The following is a 21,409-nucleotide window of genomic DNA, read 5'->3' on the forward strand; positions in this document are numbered from 1 at the left end:
TCACCTTACACGACATTCCATTATGGAACCTTACAGAACCAAGGGATATGGATTCCAACAATCAAGAAACGGACCTCTTAAACTCAGGATGAAAATTATTTTTCTTTTTAATAACTCCATCATAACAATGCGAATCTCGGTAACCCGCGGGGTGCGTCGGGAGGACGTAGTTGGTGAACATGGGACCAACTGGTATTTGAGCGATGGTAACTCAAAGTATAGAGGGGAGAAGGTGCTCCCGACCATCTTTGTCTCTCCCGCAGAGCGCGAGAGAGGAATTTCACGCCAGGGCAAACAGATCGTTATCGCAGGAGCCATCTGTACACACACACACACGAATACACACACACACGAACCTACACACACACACAGACCACGCCCCGCCCCCCCCCTTCACTGCACAGAGAGAAGAATGTCTTTGAATATAACGGTCAGCGCATTTTCAAAAAGTTCAGTTAAGTCAGTCAAGACAGATCAGCGAGTCAAGACGTCCACAGGACGAGCAGTCGCATGGAGCGGCTGGCTCCGAGCCTCGCTGAGTAGCGAGGATCGCTGAGTCGCGATGTATCATCAAAAGTGAGTCATACAGCAGTGGAGGAAACCTGCTGTCAGCGAACCAGCACGGGCGCGTTCGCGCACTTCAACAGAGAAAGCACGTGCAACGTGGCTCAACCAGCAGCGGAAAAGCTTGGACAGCCGCCAACAACTTCAGCAAACCAGCGACCAAGCGCGTGCGACTTGAGTCATACAGCAGTGGATGAAACCTGCTGTCAGAGAGCCGCCAACAACCTCAACAAAGAGAGCGCGTGCGACTCGGCTCACTCAGCAGAAGAAAACTTGACCTGTCGCCCGCGAGCGCAGCGTCAGATACTACAGCAACGGAAAGAGCGCGGCCAGCAACGCCAAGCAATAGCGTGCAGCAGCTCATCCAGCAGTGGAGAGAAACTGCTGTCAGCGAACCAGCACGGGTGCGTTCGCGCATCTTTAAGGAGAAAGAGCGCGGCTAGCAACGCCAAGCAAGAGCGTGCAGCAGCTCAGCTAGCAGTGGAGAGAAACTGCTGTCAGCGAACCAGCACAGGCGCGTTCGCGCATCTTTAAGGAGAAAGCGCGGCCAGCAACGCCAAGCAAGAGCATGCAGCAGCTCAGCCAGCAGTGGAGAGAAACTGCTGTCAACGAACCAGCACGGGCGCGTTCGCGCATTTTCAAGGAGAGGGAGCGCGCGCCACCAGCGTGCCATCAGCACCAGCATCAGCAACAGCGCGTGCCAACAGCGTGCCACCAGCCTGCTACAACGCGCAACTTCGCGTCACCAGGGCTGAGAGGGCAGCGGCCCCGCACTCGACACCCATCATCGTGCGACGACGGCGAGCGTCGTGCTGACTCATCCAGCCAGCGGTGGACAGAAACTGTGACAAGCCGTTCGTATGCCCCCCCCACACTCTCCCCCTCACTCCCCCACCGCGCCAAAACACACAGGAAACACATTTTGGACACAAGAGATGCTAACCTCAGCGTCTGCTTTACGCAAAGAATTGAACCAGTAATAAAGAAGACACACGATACGCATATCGGGATAATCAAGAAGGGTTGCCACTCCAAGGTGGTGAATTAAAAATCAATTCATAACGAAAAATACTGCTGTCATTGAGTTGCATAATAACCAATCGTCCTACTGTTAACAACGTGACAAGAAATTGCATTAAGGGTCGCATATGATCAATGATCGAATGCCGTGTCATGTAACAATTCAAATATACGAATTTGCATATAATAGAGTTAAGGTTTGATAGAATAGTTATGCATGTTTAGTCTCTCTCTCAACAACCGGTCGATTGCGTTACGCGTCGGGAATTAACCACAGGTGCCGCTATCGAGGTGAAACAACGCAATCGTGATGGTATCATGTTAACGCTGTGTTGAAATTCCAAGATCGAGAGTTTTCATATTATCCAAAAATTAAAGTTAGCTAGAAAATAAAATTGATTAAAGCAGAAGGTTTGTGTGTGATTCTTCCTGAAATTCTGCGTAATATTGTTCTGCGTATGAGATCTTAATCCTGGGGACCTATCATAAGCACACTATCACCACACATACTCCATAACACATAATTAATAATGTTCAATCGAGAGTAATCGTATCCTTATCGATAATACGGAATTAAAGAGCAGAGTCGAATCGACTCTCTCTCATTCACAAGACCTACAGAACTGCATACGATCAATTGCGTTTTTCCAATTCATAACACAATCCTCGTCACCGAGGCTAGAACATAATCCATAACGACCCGCATTATCATAACCACGCCCACTCGCATAAATTATAACGATTATCTCTCTAATCAGCATAATATGCACATAATTACACCAATTAACATAATTTCGGATAAATTATGCAAACTTCAAATTTCATTTAATTTTCATTATTTTCATCAATTTTCATAACACCTATATATACAACATATTGGGGGCATCGTCCGGGATCTCTCGCAGACAGTTTATGCTCGAATTAAGGAACAAATCACTGTTGTATTAACCAAGGTATTATTAAATAGCATTGCCCTGTGACTGTAACGGGTGTCAAACAAAAAACAAACGCACTCTGAAGGGAAATTCCAGAGCAAGCCGTATAACAAAGACAGTTGAAGTAAGATTATTTGCTCGAGTCAAACTGACCACATCCTGTGATCCAAGTGCTTTTATACGTGCTCTGAAGGGAATACCAGAGTCACACGAGTCGAACTGATGCATTCTGGATACAACTGTTTTGATATGCACTTTGAAGTGAAATTCCAGGGATGCTCGTATTAAGAGGATTTTTTGAGTGGATTGCGGGATATTGGGAACTTGTACCAAAACGGTCAGGCCGATCTGCTACAGAGCAAACAAATCAGGGAGACACATGGAAGGGGAGCTGTATTGATGACATTGAGACACTGCTTAAGAACTGGATAAAATGGGATAAAAGCGAACACGATGTAAAAACTTCAGAAATAGCTACGTTGAACTCAGACCCTCTCGCACAAACAGACAAACAGAGATTATGGGATGAGGAAAAAATCGGAAAAGAAACGGGTGGGGCTGACAACCCCGATGTCAGAGGGGGACAGAATATTGACACTAAGTCACCAGCGGATTCTGTACTGATAAAGCGAGAAGGGCAGAGCCGAAGCTCCGAGGCAACTCTCCAGGAAAACGCACACCACGCACAGACGGCCGACACAAACATCGCGACAGGCACGACGCACCAGACAAATATAAATCAAACACCCCACAAAAACCACATAAGCATGGGCCATCGGACAAACAGGAGTCACCGAGCAAAGTTGACCCACGTTACAGGCGCAAAATACACTACAAAAATCATGTTAAGCAACGCCACCGTGATGTTAATGACTCATCCGAATCTGACTTGGGTGACGATGATCAACTTTCCGAATACTCGTTCAGTAGTAACACTCTGAGATTGATGGACAAAGCTCTCGTCCGAATTCCCTATTTTGATCCACACAATAAGAACAGGGACATTCACACTCACATCGCAACGGTAGAAGCAGAAGCAATGATCAGGGGTCTGAGGAAAACTGATGAGAAAGCGAGTTTGCTGAAATGCAGCTTGCATGAAAAGTCTATACCATGGGTTAAGTCACTACCATACGAGGTTCGGAACGATTTTAAAAAGCTGAGCCTGGCAGTGATTCGGAAGTTTGGAGAATATCTAACACTGTCTGAAGGATTTCACGCTGCGAAATCTATGACCCAGTGCGCAGACGAGGATCCTCGGGATTACCTCATGCGATTCAAAAGAGCGTACTATGCGGGCGATGTGGATCAGTATCACGAAGGTGACAAAAGATTCAAAATTATGTTTTTTGGATCTTTGAGTCCAGAGATTACAGAAATTGTGGAAATGGTCTTGAGTCCAGAGACAGCCTCCTTAGACCACATCGTGGATCAGGCACACATGGCTTGGCTGTACCGCGCTAAAAACAATTATTTCACAGCACAGTGAATAGGGCAAGGTAACCAGCCTATCAGAGGAAAAGAAAAAACATGTGAGGCATTTGATGCACGCAGGCCCACAGTGCAGAAAACAAAAAACACCCACGGATTACCAACATAATTACATACACGGGTGGTCAGATAACAATTACACGAGACAATGGCACACAGACCAGGAGCGATCGCAGCATGCAGGGACGCGTATTTGCGAGAATCGCAACGCGTGGAGACCAGGAGCAAAGTCAGACCAGTTCCCAATTCCACGGCTCACAGGCCAGGAGCGTTCGCAGCGTGCAGAGACGCGTATTTGCGACAATCGCCACGGGTGGATGCCAAGAGCAGGACCATCTCTTCACCCAATGCAGCGGCACACAGCCGGCCAAAATTACCCACACAGATGGCGAGATAACAATTACGGTCGACAGTGGCACATAGAGAATGGGCGGTCACGGCACAAAGACACATCATCGCGAGAATCACGGCGCGTATAGGCCAAGAGCAGAATCACACCGATTCCAAATTCCACGGCACACAGACCAGGAGCGATCGAAGCGTGCAGGGACGCGTATTGGCGAAAATCGCCACGGGTGGAAGCCAAGAGCAGGACCATATCTTCACCCGATGCAACGGCACACAGCCGGCCAAAATTACCCACACAGATGGCGAGATAACAATTACGATCGACAGGGGCACATAGAGAATGGGCGATCACGACATACAAAGACACATAACCGCGAGAATCACGGCGCGTATAGGCCAAGAGCAGAATCACGCCGATTCCCAATTCCACGATACACAAGGGGCACACATGGCTTGGCTGTGACAAAGAGGGTAACATGGGCACGTGATAAATTGCTCACACTGGTTGAGAGGAAGATGACAGCGAGAGCCGTGTCTGCTGCGCTGAAAAAAAAATCACAGCCCTTGGGAAAAATCAAGCAGGCTGGAGGTTACAAACAGAACCAGGAGGGGAACCATGACTGTGGAAAACTAAATGCGTCATGCACCCGCTCTGATAATGTGGTGGAGAACGCAAGAGTCGCTCCCGTGGTGAACACACCTATTGAACAGAGAAAAATAACCATGAAGTGTGGTCCAACAGGAAATGATAACCAACAGGATCGGGGGGAGAAACCTGCTTGTTTGGTAAATAGAAACGCGATCAATTGTGTCGCGAAATTGCGTGAGAGTACGTCGAATGTAGCAGAGAAAGATGCTACGGAGATAAAAATCCATGATGGATCAGGGAATGTGTGGAAATCCTGCACACGCAAAAACATGGAATCGAATCGTGGCTCGGAATGTGAATCGTGGCCCAGAATCGAATCGTGGTACGGAGTCAGCAAATCTGCACATGGCTGCGGAGAAGGCAAATGACCCCAACAGTCGAGCACGGAAACTCGTGTTGTGTACTAATCCTGGTGGCGCACGACATGGCTTCATGCCACATGAACCCACAGGGAAGGCGAGGGATAAAAAAACATTACCGATACGAACCAAGGAACCGTGCTCATTTGGCTAAAGCCACACCAACGAACCAAAACGACGATGTGATGATGTTGCATGGAAAGGTCCCAGGTTACTCTAAAATACCTGGCCATGAGAAAAATTATTCTACACTCTTGACCAAAGGTGGCAGTAAGGTTGCCAATAACTTGGTAAACATTAAACAAAGAGGTGAATGGAGGGAAACGGTGTACCACCGGGCTCGAAACCGCTATCCAGTGTTTCCCAGGAACTGAAACAAAAATCAAAGTAGCAATAATTGATAAGAACCGATGTAACATGTTGCCTTAGTTTTTTTTCCTGTTCTTTTATTTTCTTATTTCAAATGTAATCATGCTAAGTTGTGACACGTACGCGCGCGTTGTAAGGAAAAATCAGTCAAATCGAGGAATTTCGATGGTTCGAGATGGAAAAGGCATTTTTCTTTTATTTTAAAAAATAATCCGTGGCAGACCACCGATCATTTTTAAAAGGGCGGTGTGTTGTATTTGAGCCTTTTCCAAAATTGATATTAACAATAATATTTGCCGTTATATATATCATATATATTTTTTAAACAAACGAAAAAAAATAATCAATAAAACCCGTAAGCCAGGCACACGAAAAACCAGATGTCGATCATAAACAGGCCATTAATAAATAAAGAAATAATAAAACTCTCGAGGTGAGGATGTTAGCAGCTATCTGCGAAGATCTCCAGATGAACAAGAGTTTGATGTGCCCTAAGGGAGGTCACGCAGAGGGAAGCCCTCCGCAAGCCAGAAACGAGGATGCCCACGGGTTAAACCATATATTTTTTTTCCTTTGTCATTAAAACAACGGTTAAAATTTAAAATGCAATAACAAGAATAAGCTAAATTTAGCGGTCCTCGCGCTCACTCCAATTAAGACCAGGCCACCAGATACATCAGTGAATTATTATCCAATAATTAATTCAGTATCAAATGATTTTCACCTTTAATACTTTTACTGTTAAAACAAAGCTTGGAGACAAAATACAGAGTCACATCAAAGGTTATCGAGAAGGAATGAGACAACGGGCAAACTTGCGAAAGTGTTTAAACAATATCCCAAGCAACCCCGACCACCTTTGTCTCTTTCGCAGCGCAGAGAAGCAGGAACCACACCTTATCACAAGGGGCCATCTGGAGCTAGCCAGACGGATTAATGAGAAAACACACACAACAGCCAGCGAACACGTTTTTAAGTTAAAGAAGTGGCTACACATCAGTCACACGTAAAATTAAGAATAACGTGTTCACCTTACACGACATTCCATTATAGAACCTTACAGAACCAAGGGATATGGATTCCCACAATCAAGAAACGGACCTCTTAAACTCAGGATGAAAATTATTTTTCTTTTTAATAACTCCATTATAACAATACGAATCTCGGTAACCCGAGGGGTGCGTCGGGAGGACGTAGTTACAAACACAAGTCTTGGTAAACATGGGACCAAATGGTATTTGAGCGATGTTAACTCAAAGCATAGAGGGGAGAAGGTGCTCCCGACCATCTTTGTCTCTCCCGCAGAGCGCGAGAGAGGAATTTCACGCCAGGGCAAACAGATCGTTAGCACAGGAGCCATCTGTACACACACACACGAACACACACACACACGAACTTACACACAGACAGACCACGCCCCCCCCCCCCCCCCCCCCTTCACTGCACAGAGAGAAGAATGTCTTTGAATATAACGGTCAGCGCATTTTCAAAAAGTTCAGTTAAGTCAGTCAAGACAGATCAGCGAGTCAAGACGTCCACAGGACAAGCAGTCGCATGGAGCGGCTGGCTCCGAGCCTCGCTGAGTAGCGAGGATCGCTGAGTCGCGAAGTATCAACAAAAGTGAGTCATACAGCAGTGGAGGAAACCTGCTGTCAGCGAACCAGCACGGGCGCGTTCGCGCACTTCAACAGAGAAAGCACGTGCAACGTGGCTCAACCAGCAGCGGAAAAGCTTGGACAGCCGCCAACAACTTCAGCAAACCAGCGACCAAGCGCGAGCGACTTGATTCAAACAGCAGTGGAGGAAACCTGCTGTCAGAGAGCCGCCAACAACCTCAACAAAGAGAGCGCGTGCGACTCGGCTCACTCAGCAGAAGAAAACTTGACCTGTCGCCCGTGAGCGCAGCGTCAGATACTACAGCAATGGAAAGAGCGCGGCCAGCAATGCCAAGCAAGAGCGTGCAGCAGCTCATCCAGCAGTGGAGAGAAACTGCTGTCAGAGAACCAGCACGGGCGCGTTCGCGCATCTTTAAGGAGAAAGCGCGGCCAGCAACGCCAAGCAAGAGCATGCAGCAGCTCAGCCAGCAGTGGAGAGAAACTGCTGTCAACGAACCAGCACGGGCGCGTTCGCGCATTTTCAAGGAGAGGGAACGCGCGCCACCAGCGTGCCATCAGCACCAGCATCAGCACCAGCGCGTGCCAACAGCGTGCCACCAGCGTGCTACAACGCGCAACTTCGCGTAACCAGGGCTGAGAGGGCAGCGGCCCCGCACTCGACACCCATCATCGTGCGACGACGGCGAGCGAAGTGCTGACTCATCCAGCCAGCGGTGGACAAAAACTGTGACAATAAAATTGATTAAAGCAGAAAGTTTGTGTGTGATTCATCCTGAAATTCTGTGTAATCTTGTTCTGCGTATGAGATCTGAATCCTGGGGACCTATCATAAGCACACTATCACCACACATAATCCATAACACATAATTCATAATGTTCAATCGAGAGTAATCGTATCCTTATCGATAATACGGAATTAAAGAGCAGAGTCGAATCGACTCTCATTCACGCTCACAAGACCTACAGAACTGCATACGATAAATTGGGTTATTCCAATTCATAACACAATCCTCGTCACCGAGGCTGGACCACACAATCCATAACGACCCGCATTATCATAACCACGCCAACTCGCTTAAATTAATACGATTATCTCTCGAATTAACATAATTTCGGATAAATTACGCAAATTTTAAATTTCATTTAATTTTCATTATTTTCATAAATTTTCATAACACCTATATATACAACATCTAGACCAATTCCGCGACCACATCAATTCCATACACCCAGCCATCAGATTTACCATGGAGGTCGAAAAAGATGGCAAACTACCCTTTTTGGTTGTCTTAATTAAAAGGAGACATGATGGTTCAATGAGCCACTCTGTCTACAGGAAAGCTACCCATACAGATGCTTACTTGAAACCGGATTCCCACCACCATCCATCCCAGAAGAACTCCCTCATCAAGACTCTATACCATAGAGCCCAATGCATTTCCGACCAGGAACACATTACCAGTGAACTCAAGCACGTACACCAGGCTCTCAGGGCTAATGGTTACTCCGACTACACAATCCGCAAAGCCATCACTCCAGTCATGAAGAAGGATCCTCTTGTGGAGCCACTCAAAACCATCACCTTACCCTACATTGCAGGGGTCACTAAAAAGATCTCCAAAATTCTGAATAAACACAAGATCCAGGTCCGATTCAACACAGTACATAAAATCCGTGATCCTGTTCCATCTGTAAAATATGCTGTTCCAGACATACAGTACCCGGGCGTTTACAAACTAAAGTGCCTCTGTGGTAGTAGCTACATTGGAGAAACCAAACAACGTATCTCGGACTGCATCCGCGAACATAAAGCAGACTTGAAACACGGTATAACGAACTCCTCTGCCGTGGCAGATCACTGTTATAATTCAGTGGGCTCACATGACATTGACTTCTCCAAGACGGAGGTTCTTTGCAAACCAACCGGCTACCATGAGAGATTCGTTCATGAGGCCATTCACATATACAAGCACAGAGACAATTTCAATCGAGAAGATGGATTCTGGCTTAGTAACCATTGGAAAGATGTTTTAAACCATTTTGGTTCTTAATTAATTGTATTTTACGATGACCTTCAGACCGCAGCTCTTTCGCTGGCATTGACTCTAAATACCTCTCACACCACGGTTAATGGTATGGTTTACAACATGGAGTATAACAGCACCTCGCAGCTGTCTCTCTCCCCCTCCTCTGTTCCGACCATGGATGAACTCGTCCGTCTGAACAGGGCTCGTAGCTCTCCGTGGTGCTAAAGTTGAGGGTAAGAATCCACCCATTTTTCGCCATATAGCACTGTGATATATAACGACTTATTGTTGGTAGCTTAGCTGATTGGAGAATATATAGAGTTTATTGATAACATTGAGGTAGTTTATATTTTAGTTTTTTTTATTGGTTTACTATATAGTATTCATTATATAGTGTAGTTTATACCCAGTTACTGTTAATAGCTCAGCTTATTGAAGAATATATTGAGTACATTTATTATATTGATGTAATTTAGACTTGGGTTTTTTCACATCGGTTTACTATATGATAGTCGAGTTGTTGCAGCCCCTTTGGCGTCCATGTACTAGGTGCCTCTGTGGATGTGTAGGCTTTGACTTTAACATAGCTATTTCTGTGACCAGTCACAAGCTAATCACTCAGCTATTTCAATGCTAAATTCTCTTGTTTGATTTGTACTAGGTGCCTCTGTAGATGTGTAGGCTTTGACTTTAACATAACTATTTCTATGACCAGTCACAAGCTAATCCCTCAGTTATTTCAATGCTAAATTCTCCTGTTTGATTTGTACTAGGTGCCTCTGTGGATGTGCAGGCTTTGACTTTAACATAGCCATTTCTGTGACCAGTCACAAGCTAATCACTCAGCTATTTCAATGCTAAATTCTCCTGTTTGATTTGTACTAGGTGCCTCTGTGGATGGGTAGGCTTTGACTTTAACATAACTATTTCTATGATCAGTCACAAGCTAATCCCTCAGTTATTTCAATGCTAAATTCTCCTGTTTGATTTGTACTAGGTGCCTCTGTGGATGTGTAGGCTTTGACTTTAACATAGCCATTTCTGTGACCAGTCACAAGCTAATCACTCAGCTATTTCAATGCTAAATTCTATGCTAATTCCTTTGTCAAGGCGCTCTGTTTTTTCTCACACAGCTTAAAGGTCGCGGTCTGAGCTTGGCTGTGTTCGCTCCAGCGCTGTCCTCCAGACAGTCTCGTCCCTTCACCTGATGAAGGCCGCTTGTGTTGTGGCTGAAACGTCGTGAGAATTTTATTGTTATTTTATTTTATCAATTTATTATTTTATTCTCATTCTACGTGACTTTACCGAAAGAACCAAAGAAGATGAATCCTTGCAGTCACGAAAGCTTTAAATCAAAAAGTATATTTGTGCCTTTGGGAATAATAATCGTTTGATTGCCTTTTCGTATGAATATCGTCGAATAATATTAAGGACCTTTCATTCCTATTTGCCGTACATGCTCGTGTTACTCTGCATAATAATACATTGTTCTGCTACCCTGTTAACAACGTGACAAGAATTGCATTGAGGGTTGTATATGGATCAATGAATGAGTATCCGGGAGTACTGTGTGGCCGATTTCAAATATAATATTGTTTAGAATAGCGTGCATGCATGTTTTAACGACTCTCCCTATAAACAATTGAGCTCGCGTTACGCGGTGGAATTAATCATATGTCCAGTTGCCAAAGTGAAACAACGCAATCTTTGATGTTTACTGTGTTAATACTGTGTTGATAATTCCAAGCTTGAGAGTGTCTGGGTGTTTCTTCCTGAGTTCATGCATAATAATCTTATTTATAAGAACTGTATTCTGCGTTGTGTTTCGAATTTGGAGACCTGACATAAACACACTAATACAAACTCAGTAAATTTTAATGCTAGAATCATTGTACTATACTGAGCGTTAATACGAAGTTAAACAACGAAGCCGAGCTTACGCTGGCATGCTTGCATCACACTGGCATAACTTCACACGATTAATTGCATGATCCCGATTGATAATACGACCCTCGTCAGCGAGGCAGGGCCTAATTATCATAACGGCTTGCATGAGCATAATCACACCCACTCGCATAAATCAATACGATTATCTCTCGACTTAGCATAATTTATGCGCATAATTACATAAATTAACAAAATTTCGGATGAATACGTATTTTCCCAAAATTCATTTTATTTTTTATTATTTTCATCATAATTTTCACAACCGACATATACAACACACGCCCACACAGACACGACTCATCACTCAGCAGGGATCCAACGAATTTTTGGTACAAGAAACGCCCCACCTCAGCGTCTGCTTAACGCAAAGAGTTGAGCAAGGATACAATACACCCACACACACATACAGTGAAAGAAAAAAGTATTTGATCCCCTGCTGATTTTGTACGTTTGCCCACTGACAAAGAAATGATCAGTCTGTAATTTTAATGGTAGGTTTATTTGAACAGTGAGAGACAGAATAACAACAAAATCCAGAAAAACGCATGTCAAAAACGTTATAAATTGATTTTCATTTTAATGAGGGAAATAAGTATTTGACCCCCTCTCAATCAGAAATATTTCTGGCTCCCAGGTTTATACAGGTAACGAGCTGAGATTAGGAGCAAACTTTTAAAGGGAGTGCTCCTAATCTCAGCTTGTTACCTGTATAAAAGACACCTGTCCACAGAAGCAATCAATCAATCAGATTCCAAACTCTCCACCATGGCCAAGACCAAAGAGCTCTCCAAGGATGTCAGGGACAAGATTGTAGACCTACACAAGGCTGGAATGGGCTACAAGACCATTGCCAAGCAGCTTGGTGAGAAGGTGACAACAGTTGTTGCGATTTTTCGCAAATGGAAGAAACACAAAAGAACTATCAATCTCCCTCAGCCTAGGGCTCCATGCAAGATCTCACCTCGTGGAGTTGCAATGATCATGAGAACGGTGAGGAATCAGCCCAGAACTACACGGCAGGATCTTGTCAATGATCTCAAGGCAGCTGGGACCATAGTCACCAAGAAAACAATTGGTAACACACTACGCCATGAAGGACTGAAATCCTGCAGCGCTCGCAAGGTCCCCCTGCTCAAGAAAGCACATATACATGCCCGTCTGAAGTTTGCCAATGAACATCTGAATGATTCAGAGAACAACTGGGTGAAAGTGTTGTGGTCAGATGAGACCAAAATGGAGCTCTTTGGCATCAACTCAACTCGCCGTGTTTGGAAGAGGAGGAATGCTGCCTATGACCCCAAGAACACCATCCCCACCGTCAAACATCGAGGTGGAAACATTATGCTTTGCGGGTGTTTTTCTGCTCAGGGGACAGGACAACTTCACCGCATCAAAGGGACGATGGACAGGGCCATGTACCGTCAAATCTTGGGTGAGAACCTCCTTCCCTCAGCCAGGGCATTGAAAATGGGTCGTGGATGGGTATTCCAGCATTACAATGACCAAAAACACACGACCAAGGCAACAAAGAAGTGACTCAAGAAGAAGCACATTAAGGTCCTGGAGTGGCCTAGCCAGTCTCCAGACCTTAATCCCATAGAAAATCTTTGGAGGGAGCTGAAGGTTCGAGTTACCAAACGTCAGCCTCGAAACCTTAATTACTTGGAGAAGATCTGCAAAGAGGAGTGGGACAAAATCCCTCCTGAGATGTGTGCCAACCTGGTGGCCAACTACAAGAAACGTCTGACCGCTGTGATTGCCAACAAGGGATTTGCCACCAAGTACTAAGTCATGTTTTGCAGAGGGGTCAAACACTTATTTCCCTCATTAAAATGAAAATCAATTTGTAACATTTTTGACATGCGTTTTTCTGGATTTTGTTGTTGTTATTCTGTCTCTCCCTGTTCAAATAAACCTACCATTAAAATTATAGACTGATCATTTCTTCGTCAGTGGGCAAACGTACAAAATCAGCAGGGGATCAAATACGTTTTTCCCTCACTGTAGAAACATCTATGTTATGAATCTATACACTCACAGGGAGACTATTGTGTAAAAATCTTTATTTTGATCACAGAATCTTGTCCGCGAATGTATTTAAGCCTAAGCCAATTGATAAGCATTTGCTAGACAAGCAGGCACACTTCTGCACACCATTTTTCCAAGACATTTCGTTAATTGCATAATCTTACCAATGAATTCATTGAGGTCTACTTTTGTTTTCGGGACATGTTTCTTTATTACTATTTGTATGAATATTGTCTCGTACATTTTTAAGGACTTTTCCTATGATCACTTTACTCTGAGGAATGTGCCAATTGTTCTGCTACCCAGTTGAACAACTGTTAACCGATCAGGGTCGGAACTTTTCTTCCCGGTTGCTCAAGGAGGTCTGTGACCTCCTCGGCACCAATAAAATCCGGACCTCGCCATATCACCCTCAAAATGACAGGATGGTGGACCGATTGAATCGCACCCTCACATCCATGCTGTGTGAATGTGTCTCAGTGAGACTGGGACTTGCTTATTCCGGGTGTCCTCGCCGCATATAGGTTGGCTCCTCATGCCTCAATTGGGTTTTCACCCTTTTACCTAATGTACGGGAGGGAACTGGAGCCCCCAATGCACATGCAAATGGGCCTGGAGCCGTCTAAAAAGAAATCCGCGGTGCCTGCTTCGATGAGGGCCACGCTCGACAGGCTGCATGATGCATGACAGGCGGCCGTGGACAATTCGGCCAACCGGCAAGCGGCTAAAGAATGCTTACAAAAGCATCATGGTTCTGGGGTTCCATGGGTAAAAGGGGAGAAGGTGTGGCTACATTGTCCACAAGTGCCCATTGGGACATCTCCAAAGTTGCATCGCCCTTGGCAGGGCCCTGTTATGTTCGTGGAGGTCCGCCGGCCACAGTGGGTGCGCATCCGCTTCGGCCGCCAGTACTGGATTGTCCACCCATCTAGGTTGAAAAGAAACGTGTTGCCTTGTCCTGTTGAATCATCCCCAATTCCGGAGTGGCCAGTGCTTGATGCGTCCGACGAGCCAGGCCGCCCGGCCCGGGATGCTATGCAGTGTAAACCCTTTGTCTGTACGCCCAGAGAACCTCTCCAAGTAGCTCCAAAAGTGCCGCCTGTTGGGCCCTCGGCGACGACGCCGACATCGGCGGGTGCTCCGTCTGCTCTGACACTGGACGCCGCCCATGGTAGTGGACGGGCGGCACATACATGCTCCAGGGGCACTCGGTTTCGCTGACCGCCATCGCTGACACATGGTCGGCGCCTCGCACCACAGGATGAAGGCCTTCCTACACTTACCGTCATGCCTTATCATCCTTCTTGTTCCCCCGCAGATGGCTCTGCCTTCACACCTGCATCCCCATCGTTCTTGTTCTTTGTGTTATAATTGTTCTGATTGTTGGTTGCTAGCTTTACGGATCGGGCTCGATGCGGGGCTAATTGTGTATAATTCGCAGCCGGGACGGCTGATTTTTCTTACGGGGGGGGGGGGTGATGTAGAGGAGTAGTGGGATGACGTCATGTCATGGGCGCCGCAAGGTGTGATGACGTCATGTCATGAGCGCTGTAAGGAGAAAACCTCAAGAAAGGGGGCAGGTCCGAGGGAAGGGGAGGAGCCGCCAAAGGGAGTACTTAAGGGGGACCCCTTGACGAAGGTGGGGTCGTTGTGGAAGCCCAGGGTGTGGATCGGCTGAAGGAGGTCTCTCCTGCTTGTGACCGGACGGTATAGGCTGAACCCCCGTCCGGGCTCGATGAGTGGGAGAGCCAAAGGGATAGCCAAGCGTAGGACTCGACGGAGTCTGGAGAACCGGCTGAGAGTGAGAGAGCTCACGGGAAAACCGAGGTCAGGACGAGTAGAGCCTGGGGGTCCACGGGAAGGACCGAGCGAAGCGAACACCTACCTCTGGTGTGAGCCGAGTATACCCTTAATAAACGGCAAAAGCCCTTGCATGAAGTTCCGTCTCTGCATGGTTCTACGCCTCAATAGTATGAACACAGATTAAACATGGACTGCAAGTAGGTGCTGGCTGAGTGCCAGCATCAGATTGGTGGTGCAGGATCCTGGAACCTGCACTCAGATATGCAGCTCAAGGGGCGAAGGTTCACAAGGAATGCCCGGTGAGGATGCAGTACGGTTGACAGGAATCCCCATTGAGGGTGTGGTACGGTTCGTGGGAATCCCTGGTGAGGGTGTGGTACAGTTCATGGGAATCCCCGATGTGGATGCGGTACAGTTCATGGGAATCCCTGGTGAGGGTGTGGTACAGTTCATGGGAATCCCCGGTGTGGGTGGGGTACGGTTCATAGGAATCCCTATTGGGGTGTGTTATGGTTCACGGGAATTGCCGGTGTGGGTTGTGGTACTCACTCTGATCTGGGGTCATAACATAACGCAGCACGTTCCGAGTGCTCCATTCCATGGGTCTCTGTAGGGAGTCCGGGATGTTGGAGGCGTTCGGCGAGAGGAATATCAGAATCTTCATGAACAGTTCTGAGAGACGACGTGACTCATCAGACACAGTACTCTTGTCTGTATGATGTGAGAAGTTACACAGGGTCATGTGTTTTAACAATCAACATGTGTTGTGTCTGTACACCTTCATTTTGTTGTGCGAAAAATGAATTCCCTACAGCAGATAGCAGCCCTCTTTTGCTGTTCCTAGGAAGAGCGTTTACATTTTGTGAAAATATGCAGACAGCAACGTGAACCTGCCTCAAATGAGAACAGCTGATAGTGCACGTGTGGTATCAACCGCGTGACTAGTACAACTGTCCATGACTTTGTACAGATAAATTACAGCACCTGTGCTGATGCAGGAGCTTGTGGCTGCGCTGCACTCGGCCACATTCACTTTACTCTCGCACCCTCTTGGTGTTCATTACTCCACAGTCACCTATATTGAACTGCACCAGGACATTTCAATGTAGCGATCTGCACCAGTGAAGAATGGAGAATCGTCCACAAGTGTGATTGTGGTCACCAGTCTTAAACCACAGACATGTCGTACATCACTGCCTGCATCGATCGGTAGCTGGAGGGATTTCAAATATTCCCAGGCTACTCTGAAAGCCACTCACTGGTACACCAACCTGGACACGGACATTGACAAGTTGCTGATCAACCCCCATCATTGGAAAGAAGGGTCACAGCTCGCATATAGCCTGGTCCACGTGACTCTCTCTGCACCCGGTGTGGGGAGAGGAAGTGACACTGCAGGGCTAATGCAGGGTGAGAGAGGAGAGGCAGTGACACTGCAGGGCCAATTCAGGGTGAGTGGGGAGACACTTCAGGGCTAATGCAGGGTAAGGGAGGAGAGGAAGCGGCACTACAGGGTGAGAGGGAATGTGGGAGGGGCCTGAAGCACAGTCACAGAGAGGCCACGAGGCCCAATTTATGAGCTGAGTGAGGGATTCTCACTCAGATGATCGCCCAGTGGTGAATGGGGCACTGAGGTGCTGGGACCACACATGTTCCAGTAACTGGAGGCGTGTGGACAGCAGTGTTCACAGCCAGGTCCATCAGGGAGATGGAGAGTTTATCGTTGTAGTGCAATCGCTGTGCCGTGTAGTGAGGAGCAGCACCCACCTATACCCCCCTCCTTGTGGAAGGCTCTTGCAAGGGCATATTTTTCCTCCTCGTTGTATGGATCATAGATAATACGGATCCTCTGTAGGATTGGGATGGTGGAATTGTCAAACCTGGAAAACAAGGAGTACGGTTGAGGATTTTAGTTACTTTATTTTAAAATCAAATAGAATGCTAATACACAAATGTAATAGATAGAAATGGAATTAATATTTATGCAGAGTATTATAGATTTGTTTGATATATGTTTTCAGATCGGTGTATTAGATTGTGAACGATTAAATCTGACCATCCAATGTGTTAATGTTCAATTAAAAGTTTCTTGTCTGACTGTAAAAGCAAATTTTATGCAAATAAAAATAAAATGCCTAAAATATTATGTTATGTAACTTCTAAGCAGTGTTATTATCATGCTTTTTTGCCCAGGAAAGTCTCGCTGGGTATCATGACTTTCTCAGGAGAGACCTGCCAAGTTTTACAGCAGGTGGCGATGATTTCTGTAAATTCCAATGGAGTAATTTGTGGGTTCTGTAATTAAATCTTGATTTAAAGCTTTCGTGACAACAGGAATTCATACTCTTTGGGTCTTTCGGTAAAGTCACGTAGACAGAAAAAATATAATATATTTCCTGATGACGATTGCTTGTGTTGCGATGGAAACGTCGTGATTTTTATTTTGTATAATTTTTTATAATTTTTATATTTTGTACTATTTTTCTATCCACGTGACTTTACCGAAAGACTCAAAGGCTCTGTAATTGTAAAAAATGTGGCCAAGTTAGACCGTGACACCGGCATACACCGGCCTGCTCTTGTGAATGACGCCGTGGGATCTTTACCGCCCACTGTGCAGCAGGCGCCGTATGTCTGTATATTGATCACGGTGCGGTAATAACCGCAGTGTGCGCTGAAGTCAAACTGTGCAGTCGGCGACAAGCAGCCCACGCGTCCTCGCGTGGGCCACCCGGATCATGCAGCCGGCAGTCACCTGCACTGCTGAGCTCAGGAGTCCCCCGTGTCTCGCTCGTTCTCTCATCTCTCTACATTTTCCCTGTGAATTCCTTCCATCTCCATATCAATCCCTTCCATATCTATAATCCCTCTGTCCTCTCTCCTCTCTCTCAGCCGGGTGGTGGTGGCTATGTACGTGGCCTGTAATCCAACATTTTGGAGGTGGGGGTTGGTGGATCGCATAAATATTGTGAAACCTCCTTCCTGTGGGCGTCGAGTTGCCAAACCATGGATCACCAGGAGAAGGCAGTAGAGCAAGTTAACTAATAAACTGCTTCTATCTGTACGGGGATAAATTTTGCCCCCTTCTGCACATGGGTGTCTATGGGTGCTGAAAAAATGTCTGAAAACGTCTTAACATAAACACTGTCTGCAAATCCCTCTCATATCAAATTTCTCTCCCTGTGCTTCTTCCAAGGCCTCAATTCCCATCTTTCTCTATCACTGTCTGTATCCTAATGCCTCCCCCAGTGTCGCTTTGTCCCTTTACCCGTGTCTCTCTCAAAGTCCATTTATGTCTCATGTCCACCCTTCCCTCTCTTTGTGTCTCTTGTGTGTGTGTCCGTGTTTCCCTCAGTGTCACCGCACCTCCCCTAGGTGTCTCCACGTCCCCTGCCTCGGCCTTGCACTGAGATAAGTCGTTTGGGATTTAAGTATCGGCTGTACTCCTCACTGTAACCATTGAACCAGGAGAACATCACCTCTTTGTCTTTAGTTAAATCTCGAAGAAGCAGAGAACCCCATTGCGAGTGAGGAGACGTCCCTCTCACCTGGAGAGCTTCTTCAGGTCGTCCAGTAGAATCCGCACCTGCTCCGTCTTCTTCTTGAATCTCTCGTCTGTCACAGCAGCAGCACAATCCGGTTTACTGGGGTCGCACTCGAGTTCATTGACTCAAGCCAGATTATTGGGATCACATTGTGGGTATACCACCTTCCCATGGCAGATGCCATACTCTCTACAGCATAACTAGCTTCTGAATAAGCAGATTTGCCCACCCAGGGAAATAGTGGGTCGAATCGTCCAAGAATGAGGATTTAACTCTGAACCTTCTGATTGTCAGCGGCGTTCTCTGCCACAACACCGACTGTCAATCCCCGTGCCTAAGGGACTGAACGTCAGCAATGCTCCAGCTACAAGACTCGAGGTGTACAGATCAGGGCCCTGAGAGCTCAACACGACAGCCGCTGCTGTAACGCGAATAGGGAGCAGAGTCGCTCTACGGCGCCCCCCACAGCCCCACGTTGCACGGGATGCGCGCCCCCCAGGTGCGGTGGCCGCGCCCTCCCCACGGCTCCCGGTGGCGTCACCACCACGCGCCGCGTCGCGCCGGGACGCGAGAGGCGCTGGAGAGCGGCGCGAGCGCAACCACCCTGAGCCTGCGAGCAGCGCACCCCACACGGAGGTGGAGAGAACTCCACCCACAGTGGGACGCGTGGCGCTGCTCTAGAGGCCTCGCGAGTGACCAGGAGGGTTGTGAGGACCGCACCGAGCCCAGCGTCGAGGGAGCTGTGAGGGGCGCTCAGCGTCTATCACGCCGCCCAGCAATGCTTGAGGATGGAGACTCGGCGTGCGTGTGGCTCCTATGGTCACAGACGCGGCACGCAGGGTCCCGCACGCATTCTAGTGAGCCATGGCTCAAACTTGCGTGCATATTGAGCATAAATAAATTGAATTTTCAAGTGATGTGATTTTAGATATTTATATGAGTGGCTTCTCGAACAGAAGCCATGTCTGTGTCGAGGTTTGTACCATGAGGCCATGCGTGTACACAGGGCTGTGTCCTCAGACCATGTGTGAACACAGGGCTGTGTGCTCAGGCCATGCGTGTACACAGGGCCCTGCACACACAGGCTGCAGATTCACACGCTGCATGTAGAGGATAGAGCTATGGGGCTGTGGTGAGGAGGCTGAGCCCCGTGACCCCATGACCCAGGTGCTGAGGTCAGGGCTCGTGTGGCCCCGGGTCCCGGCTCCTGTACGAACCTGTAGCCATGGCTCCACGTGCTCAGCTCGCAACGTCACCGTCAACGGTGGAACCGCTCCCTCCTCACAACGCTGTGGGAACAGACGGAGCTCAATGAGATATGAACAGCTGGTGGGACAGAGAGGGAGATCAGTGAGGAAGGAACAGCTGTGGGAACAGAAAGAGAGGTCAGTGAGGGGGGAACAGAGAGTGAGATCAGTGAGGGGGGAAACAGAGAGGGGGTCAGTGAGAGGAAAAGAGCAGGAGAAAAATATCCCCATCACGATGGTAATTTACGTCACGAGTTACTGGACATGATCCTCAAAAGTAATGCACGAATTATCAGTAAAGTACTGAAAATACAGGGACGAGTGTGAATCCCTTGGTACTAGCGGACAACTGGGTTGTATAGATCAGAATGAAGGGCAAAGGGAGTTGAACAGCAACATAATTAAATCATTTATGCGTTAGATAATGAAATAATTCGTACCCAATTACGGAATGTCAAACACATTAAGCTACGTTTATGCACAATCTCAGTGAGCTGTGTATCACAATAAAATAAACAAGTAGAGCCGTGGTGCAATGGTGTGCAGGCTGTGCTATGCACCTGGTAACCTGTGTTCGATTCCCAACCATGGCTAACTTCAGTGCTGAGTGATACCTAAATCAGTCCTGGACCTACACCAATAACCAATCCCAACTGACCTAAATGGTGAAGTATGGTCAAACATTCCTCATGAACTACATGGCATGGGAAAGGCTTCATTCAGAAGTAGATTGAAAAAAGCCGTAATTTATTATTTAATAAAATAAAGAGGCAGAGGGTTTCGTGGGCGAAATGAGAGAACATCGAATCCAATAACCAGTGGGCCCATCACGACAAACTTTGTCTCCATGGCATTCACTTAGACAAGGCCAGCCCTGACAGGGTTCGCCTCCACTGAGTCCCATCAGCAGGGTGTGGCCAGTAAACAACCGCCACTGGGTAACCTGGTGGAGAGCCATCCACCATCACCGTGGGGCTGCAGTGAAATGTAGGGCAGTGGGTATGGCCATGCTGTGCCCTGGCGAGTCGCAGGAGATGATGCGACTGAAGCAGTTAGCAGGTGCCTTGGGAATACCAGGTGCCAATCCCATTTACAGTTCATCATATCCATCAATCACTACCTGACCTCTTTACAATCAACCACAGACTATTTGTGGAAGGCCAAAGTCCAGTGATGTGTCTGCTCAAATGGACATTGAGGTGGTTCTCATATACCGTGTATAGCCCTTAGCCAGTGTTGCAAATGTCACAGTAGTATGGCGGGGGCGAGTGTATCCAGAGGACAACCACTGGTTGACTTCCCCACAAAGTGGTACTTATTTTATTGACACCAGATGGATGATGAACTCGCAGCCTCCCGACTGAGAGCCACGCACTCTCCCGCTGGGCCACCTGGTTGGCTGTGCTGTTATCAAGACAACGTGAACACAATTGCTACAGACACCATTAGAGTATTGCTGAT

The sequence above is a fragment of the Petromyzon marinus genome, chromosome 1 (assembly GCF_048934315.1).
Source record: "Petromyzon marinus isolate PM22_M1 ecotype Great Lakes invasive population chromosome 1, UKy_Petmar_22M1.pri1.0, whole genome shotgun sequence".
Taxonomy (NCBI): domain Eukaryota; kingdom Metazoa; phylum Chordata; class Hyperoartia; order Petromyzontiformes; family Petromyzontidae; genus Petromyzon; species Petromyzon marinus.